The 8,293-nt window shown below is 42.6% G+C and overlaps 1 non-coding gene across 1 annotated transcript; it reads right to left on the bottom strand.

The window, feature by feature from the left end:
* Positions 1-249: 249 nt before the first annotated feature.
* Positions 250-333, bottom strand: Trnas-gga. The gene is given in 2 exon segments: positions 250-284; positions 294-333. It is a non-coding gene; the product is annotated as a tRNA-Ser (tRNA).
* Positions 334-8,293: the final 7,960 nt, after the last annotated feature.

Genomic DNA, 8,293 nt, shown 5'->3' with positions numbered 1-8,293 from the left:
ACGTCCCGCTGAGACAGAGGTTTTAGAGACGGAGCGCAAGTTCGAATTGGGGAAAGAATTAGGTCATGAAGTTTTCAAAGTAACCATCCCAGCATTTATCATAGGCAAAACGCAGAAAATCTGAATGAGAATCGCCGTCCTTCCAAAAAATGGCTCTGAGCACTATGGGACTTAACTTCTGAGGTCATCAGTCCCCTAGAGCTTAGAACTACTTAAACCTAACTAACCTAAGGACATCACACACATCCATGCCCGAGGCAGGATTCGAACCTGCGACCGCAGCGGTCGCGCGGTTCCAGACTGAAGCGCCTAGAACCGCTCGGCCACTCGGGCCGGCGCCGTCCTTCCGAATGTTTTACCATTGCGTTACACTGAACGGTGCACTTTGGACATTGTCATTATAAGAACTTTTTCTCATTCAAGCTCTATCGAAAATGTAGACATCCTTATCAGCATGAAATTTCTATATTATGTTAAACTGGTTACTGTCTTGGCGTTATTTGTGCCCCACCGGATTCAAACAATAGATTTCGTGCACTCCAATCACGTTTTAAGTTCTGACATCAGTCCTTTATATGTAAATATGGTTCCCTTTATTGTTTATGTCAAGTAATGTGTTCTACAACTCGGCTAAATTTCGTTGCATTCGGCAGATGCATTTTTGAGTTATCGCTATTTTTCTCTTGAGCAGAATAGGCTCGAAACCAAACAAATAGTGTCTGAAACAGTTGAGAGATTTATACCGAATAAATTAAGAAAAGGTGGTACTGATTCCCATGTAACACAAAACAAGTCAGAACACTGTTACAGAAGCTGCGAGAAAGTCATGCGAAATTTAAAAGAACACAAAATCTCTAAGATTGGCGATATTTTACTGAAGCTCGAAGCTTAGCGCTGTCTTCACTGCGAGATGGTTTTACAAGCTTTCAGAACGAAATTCTGTCTCGAAATCTGACAGAACATCCAAAGGGATTCTGGCCGTATGTAAAGTACACCAACGGCAAGGCACAATCAGTACATTCAATTTGCCATATCAATAGTAATATTACCTACAACAGCGGCACTAAAGTGGAGCTATTAAACATAGCTTTCCGAAATTCCTTCACAAAGGAAGACGAAGTATATATGCCAGAATTCGAATCAAAAACAACTGCCAACATGAGTAACTTAGAAGTAGATAGCTTTGCTACAGCGAAGTAGCTTAATATTCTTACGAACCTTAGATCTGTTTCAGAATATGCTGAAACAATTGCCCCATACTTACGAATCATATCTAACCGCTCGCTCGGCGGAATATCCGTACCAAAAGACTGGAAAGTTGCACGGTCACACCAATACTTAGAAAGAAAGGAAATAGCAGTAATCCGCTGAAATACAAACCAATATTACTGACGTCTATTTGCAATAGGATTTACTGTGTTCGAACATTACGAATTACCTCGAGAAAATGATATGTTGACATACAGTCAGCACAGATTCTGTGAAACACGGGTAGTTCTTTATTCGCACGAAGTAGTGAGCGTTAGCAACACGGGATCTCGTATCTATTCTTAATTCTAGATTTCCAAAAGTCCTTTGAAACTGTTCCTCACCGGATGTTTCTAATCACATGGAGTGCCTATGGGATATCACTGGATTTCCTGTCAGAAAGTTCACAGGACGTAGTAGTCGACGGAAAACAATCGAGTAAAATAGATGTGATATCCAGCATTACCCAAGAAAGTGTTATAGGCCCTCAACAATTTATATAAAGGACTTAGGAGACAATCTGAGAAGCCCTCTTACAGTGTTTCCAGATGATGCTGTCATTTAATATCTAGTAAAGTCACCAGAAGATCAAAACCAATTAACAAAATGACTTCGGTACTATATATTGAAATTTAACCGTTTTATAGCGAGGCTGAACCATTAGTGTCCCACTGAGACGTTATGCCAAAATCGGCTGGGGTTCTGTAGTTGTGGATGCCGTCTCCCTACCACACTTACTTCAACATCAAAATGCTACACGAGCGAGTGCAATTAACGAAATTCCCCGAAGCTTGGGGAGCTGTATCGCAACAAAAACACCGTCACAATGACACCACAAATTAGAGGCGCAAATAACTGACGGTATATATTATTTAAAGGGTCACCTAAATGAGATTTTCTGTAGGATAATGTGGTTTATAGCTGCAAAACAAAACAAAAATATCGGTTTATTGCGAACGAAGTTCTACATACAGCAAAGAAAATAACTACTAAGCAGATACTATCATGTGAACAGCAGTTCTCTGAACATTAACGGTAAACAGTGGCTCATTAAAAGTTTAACTGTATCTTAGTGTACATTATGAAGAACTTAAATTGGAACTTCATGTAGGTAATGTTGTGGGGGAGGCAAACCAAAGACTGCGTTGTATTGGTAGAACAGACAGAATATACAACAGGTCTAGTAAGGAGACTGGCTACACCACTCTTGTTCGTCGTCCGGTATAGTATTTCCGCGTGTTATGGGATCCTTAGCAGATACGATTGACAGAGGACATAGACAAAATTCGAAGAAGGACAGCTCGCCTTGCATTATCGCGAAATAGGGGAGAGAGTGTTACGGATATGATACACGAATCGGAATGACAGTCATTGAAACAAAGACGTTTTTCGTTTCAGCGAGAACTTTTCACGAAATTTCTGTCATCAACTTTCTGCGGTGAATGTAAAACTACACTGGCGGAAAAAAACTGCAACACAAACGAATAATTAATGTAGAGAAATTAAACTTGAAGAGGTTGAAAAAATCAGTTAGCCAGTTGCAAAACACAGGTTTACTAGCCATTGATCTATTTTTCGATATTTCTAAAAATATCGGCTTCAGAAGCAGTGGGCCTTGTTACATCACATGGTGGTAGATTACATGTGATATAACAAGGCCCACTCCTTCAGAAGAAGATATTTTTAGAAATATCGAAACCTAGATCAAAGGCTAATGAACCTATAAGTTTCCTTTAATTTACGTCTATGGTCACAAACTTGTTGTTAACAGATTACCGATTTTATAAAAACAAAGTCCTAATGCTGTCCCCCTACCACACTTACGACTTCAACATCAATATGCTACACGAGCGAGTACAATTAACGAAAATCCCCGAAGCTTGGGGAGCTGCATCGCAACAAAAACACCGTCACAATGACACCACAAATGCATCTGGCATTTGACGATGCCACTATGGCTGCAGTACGTTAGGACTTTGTTTTTATAGGACAGATCTGATGATGGTCATCATAGACCGAAACCGGTAATCTGTTAACAAAACGTTTATGACCATAGTCGTAAATTTAAGGAAATTTATTGTATATACGAGTCACTGTTTTATTCGCGACAATGTCGGAGCTTGTGATAACAAACCTTTGTTTTGCAACTGGTTGGCTGATTTTTACAACCTCTCCAGATTTATACAGTTGCTGATTCGCAGCCATGCTTAAGATTTTGTAATGAAGATTTCGGGAATACTTTTTGTGGTGTCACCGCCAGACACCACACTTGCTAGGTGGTAGCTTAAATCGGCCGCGGTCCATTTAGTACATGTCGGACCCGCGTGTCGCCACTGTGTAATCGCAGACCTAGCGCCACCACCAAGGCAGGTCTCGTGATACGAGAGAGCACTCGCCCCAGTTGTACGAGAACCTAGCTACCGCCCAGTTGTACGAGAACCTAGCTACCGACCAGATGTACGAAGCCTTTCTCTCTCATTAGCCGAGAGACAGAATAGCCATCAGCTAAGTTAATGGCTACGAACTAGCAAGGCGCATTAGCCATACAGTGATTGAACTTAAAGTCTCCTGTGTATCGTCAAGATCGATGTACCACAATGATATTAAAGTTAAGTATTAAACCTGCTCCGTACTTTTCTTCCTAACATTAATTACGTATCCTGTTCCAGTACTTCACGCCCGTCTGCGTTAGTCTAGCTTGCCTTTTCAGCCATCTCCACTTCACGGTGTCGGCCCAGATACCGACACAACACTTTTATCTACGAAACATATGTAAGAGATTCACATTGCAACATCACAGATTGGTGTAAGGAGATAATTGAAGATATGAAATGCTGGTAGATTAATTATCGATGTAAGCGCCAGAATATGTAAACGTGAACGGATTGTGTTGTTACGGGTGTCGAATGACAGTTTGATACCCTGTTGTATTTGATCTGTCAATGCAGGGACGGTTAATGCTGGTTGTGGATAACGCTGGAGTTGTCGTACGGTGATGTCTCATATGTGCTCGATTGGAAACATATCTGGTGGTGGAGCAGACCAAGGCAGCACGTCGACACTGTATTGGGTTACAACAATGGTGTATGGGCGAGCGCTATCCTGTTGGAAAACGCTCCCTGGAATACTGTTCATGAAGGCAACACAACAGGTCGAATCACCAGACTGACGTACAAATTTACGGTCTGAGTGCGTGGGACAGCCACGAGAGTGCTCCTGCTGTCATACGAAATCGTAAACGAGACCATAACTCCAGGCGTGAGTGCAGTGTGTCTAGCACGCAGACAGGCTGGTTGCAGTTCCACAGCTGCACTCCTTCTAACCAACATCGGCCATCACTGACACCGAAGCAGAACCAACTTCCATCAGAAAACACAACGGACCTCTACCCTGCCCTTCAGTGAGCTCTCGCTTAAAACCACAAATGGCGGTGGTTTGGGGTCATTGGAATGCAGGCCATCTGTCTCGGAACTGTCCTTAAAGTAACTGATGTGTGACAGGGAACAATTCGTTGTATCACTGTGGTACCAACTGTTGTTCAAATTGCTATTGCAGATGCAGCACGACGCACCAGAGCTATACGGCGAACACGATGGTCTTCATTCTCAGAAACGCTGCGTGATAGAGTTGTGGCGATTCGTGAATGAGTCGTTCATTTGAACGATTCTAAATAAAGAATCGTAAGAATCGAATCGTGATACGAACGAATCGTCGTTCAAAAGAATCATAAGAACGATTGCGTATTTCCGAGTCGTGACGATTGCAAGTTCCAACGATTCATCGATTCTTAGTACGCTATGCTTCGAAGGCAACTTCCGAATCATGTCGAGTCGTGCCGAATGATTACCACCGCCAGATGGCCGTCAAGTGAAGGATGCGTGTGTACAAAGAAAGCTCGGAACGAACAAACGAAGTTCGTGGGCCGTAATATTACTCGTGAAAACCAAGCTGGCACTTGGCGGTGGCTGACGGGAACGAGCGTAAAGGCATTTCCCATTTACTATCGCTACCATCAGCCACCGCGCCGACGTCAGCTTAGTTTGCACGAGTAATACACGAACTAGTGATGACAGAAACGATATACAGCGAGTACACAGCTCCCAATACACACGATTAAAATCTATAAATCCAAGTATGATGAATAAATACGTACCTCTTATCGTCGTGTAATACCACCTTTAAACAAAAGCTTTTTAATTAATAATTTCAATTTCGGGTTTTCGAATGTTATCGTGTTCAGATTCATATTAAATTTTAGTGAAGTAATGTCGCTGTATACGATTGAATCCTACTGTTTAGAAGAATGTCGTCTTCTCATGCAAATAGTAGTGACAGCGGCAAGTTCTCAGACAAATTAAAAGCAAAATACCTATGCTTTGTATTTAGAAGAAATGAAAGTTAAGCTAAATTTGCTGTGTGGGAGGGCTGTCAGCTGCGTTATGAATTACAGGGGTGACGTGGACTTGGAAAGACATCTTAGCACAGAAAAACATAGGATGATACGAGCCAAACCACGTCTGCCTCACTGCTAGATTTTGCTACTATAAAACAGACGTCTGTAGTTAGATACGTTCAAGCCACACAACCAAACTGGCATACCACGTCATTTTGCACCACCTTTCGCACAAATCGACTCCTCCTGACATACTGTAATAAAACAATAGATGTAATCAAATCAAACGTGACCTTTCATCATTTGCATGTTTACTCATAAATAAACTATTTCTGGCATATCTTATCATGACACAGTTCGATTCTAACCCCATTGACAATTTCAGACATGTCCAGCCATCTGTGAGTAAGATGTGCAACTTTTTGCATTCCATAAGAATCGTGCCTTCGCAGACTAGAATGAATCGTGAACGAATCGTAGGAATCGATTCGCAATGTGAGGTTGAATCGTAGGAATCGAATCGGGAAAAAGAATCGTGTTGACCAACTCTACTACGTGACCGTCTGGAGCCTGGTGTGATTGCGACTGTATATTCTCTTGACCACTGTTGCCAGTAATCACGTACAGTGGCCATATTCCTGCCAAATGTGTCTGCAGCATAGCAGAAGGAACATGCAGCTTCTCATAGCCCTATTACACTTACACTACCTTGTTGAAACTCAGAGGTGTTCATAATGACGTCTTTGTCGCCCTAAAGGTATTCCTCACTAACATCAACTCACCACATTGAAAGTCTAACACTCACGACCGTTATGGCAATTGAAACATCCCCTTAGAAAAATTTGTGAATGACAGTGCTGGAAATCCTCTACGTTATTTGATTTTCAAACAGCTGAGCAAAACTGAACGTACTCAGACATTTCCCTCTTTACTTATTCTGATCAAAACTAAACTGCGACACACTTTTTTTTAAGCTCAACGCAATCTGACTTTCAGTTACAATAGAATAGCCCTGACTAACAATAACCTATACCTTTCATGAATCACTTATCTCACAAAAATCTTCGTTACTCGAACTACTGCAATACAGCAAGCGCCAATACTGCCTGTTAATTAAAAGATCCTAACTACTGAAGGCACTAACTACTAATATGCATAGTAAAATGAAAGATTTTGATGGAGAACAAACAATGTATTTACCTTAATAGTGTTCAAAAGTCATTATATATATCACAGTTCGTGACATCCAATCTTACAAATTTTCTTTTTCTGACGGACACACGTCCAGATCGTCCGCTCTCAAAACTCTGGCATCTCTCTTCCCACACCCACCCCTGCTGGCGGCTCACCTCCAACTGCACAACGCTAAGCGCTGCTCACATCGAACTGCCCAACACTACAATAGCAAATATTCCAACAACGCAAACCAGCCACAGACTGCACACAGCACAGTCAGTGATTTTCATACAGAGCGCTACGTGGCGTTGCCAACATAAAAGCCTAAAAAGTCTAATTACGCAGTTATTAAAAGGAAATCTGAGTTGCATGCTTATAGCAGCGCTAGTAGCGCCACTCTTACGCGAACCTTAATTTACGAACTTTGAATAGACATCATTTTCAGATGTAGACACACGCCAACAACTCTCGTTTATGTCGCACAACTCCTTTTTGGTGTTGCGATTTTTTTTTTTTTTTTGCCGTCAGTGTATTTTATTGTCGCCAACTTGCATGCGGAGAAATGATCATCGTCATAAAATGTGAGATAAGAAAGCTCGTGCGGAAAGAATTAAGTGTTAATTTTTCCACTCCCTGCTACGGAGTGGAAAGGTAGAGAAATAATCGGTAGGTGGTTCGAACGCTCTGGAAGGCTCTCAGGTGTGAACTGCAGGGTTGTGACGTAGATGGAGGACAGAAGCGAGTGTACCGCAACAGTACTTGGCAGAGTGAGTTCAAGGAAGAGGAAACCGCCAGTTAGCAGCCGGTCACGCTAGGCGCCATGTTTTCCGCACACAGCCAGCGGCAGATTCCGCTGTGTGATGTGGCGTGGCCGCCGGCAGTTGTTTTGAATAGGCAGGCGTCTGGCCTGAGATGCGTCGTAAGCTCTGCCGGCAATTTTCCGAGCTGTCTAAACAGCTTCGCCAATGGACTGATACCGTGTTTATCGACACCTGCAAAAATTTTACGACGATGCAGCCGTTATGGTTTAACGAGGCGCTTCACGAAACGTCCGTTTAAAGCAGAGCTGCCTGTCTGAGAGGGACTGTACGTCGATCCACAGTCTGCATTCCACAGTCAAATCTACAGTGCGATGATAAGTCACGGGATAGCAATATCCACATGTACAGATGGCGGTAGTGTCGCCTACAAGAGTATAAAAGGGCAGTGCATTGTCGGAGCTGTCATTTGTACTCAGGTGACTCATGTGAAAAGATTTCCGATGTGATTATCGGCACAATATGGGAATGAACAGAATTTGAACGCGGAATGGCAGTTGGACCTAGACGCGTGGGACATTCGATTTCGCAAATCGTTAGAGAATTCAATATTTTGAGATTCACAGTGTCGAGAGTGTGCAGAGAGTACCAAATTTCGGGCATTACTTCTCACCACGGACAACGCAGTGGCCGACGGCCGTCATTAGGGACCGACAGC

The sequence above is a fragment of the Schistocerca piceifrons genome, chromosome 2 (assembly GCF_021461385.2).
Source record: "Schistocerca piceifrons isolate TAMUIC-IGC-003096 chromosome 2, iqSchPice1.1, whole genome shotgun sequence".
Lineage (NCBI taxonomy): Eukaryota > Metazoa > Arthropoda > Insecta > Orthoptera > Acrididae > Schistocerca > Schistocerca piceifrons.
The sequence above is the reverse complement of the archived record's forward strand: the minus strand, read 5'-3'. Positions and strand labels throughout refer to the sequence as shown.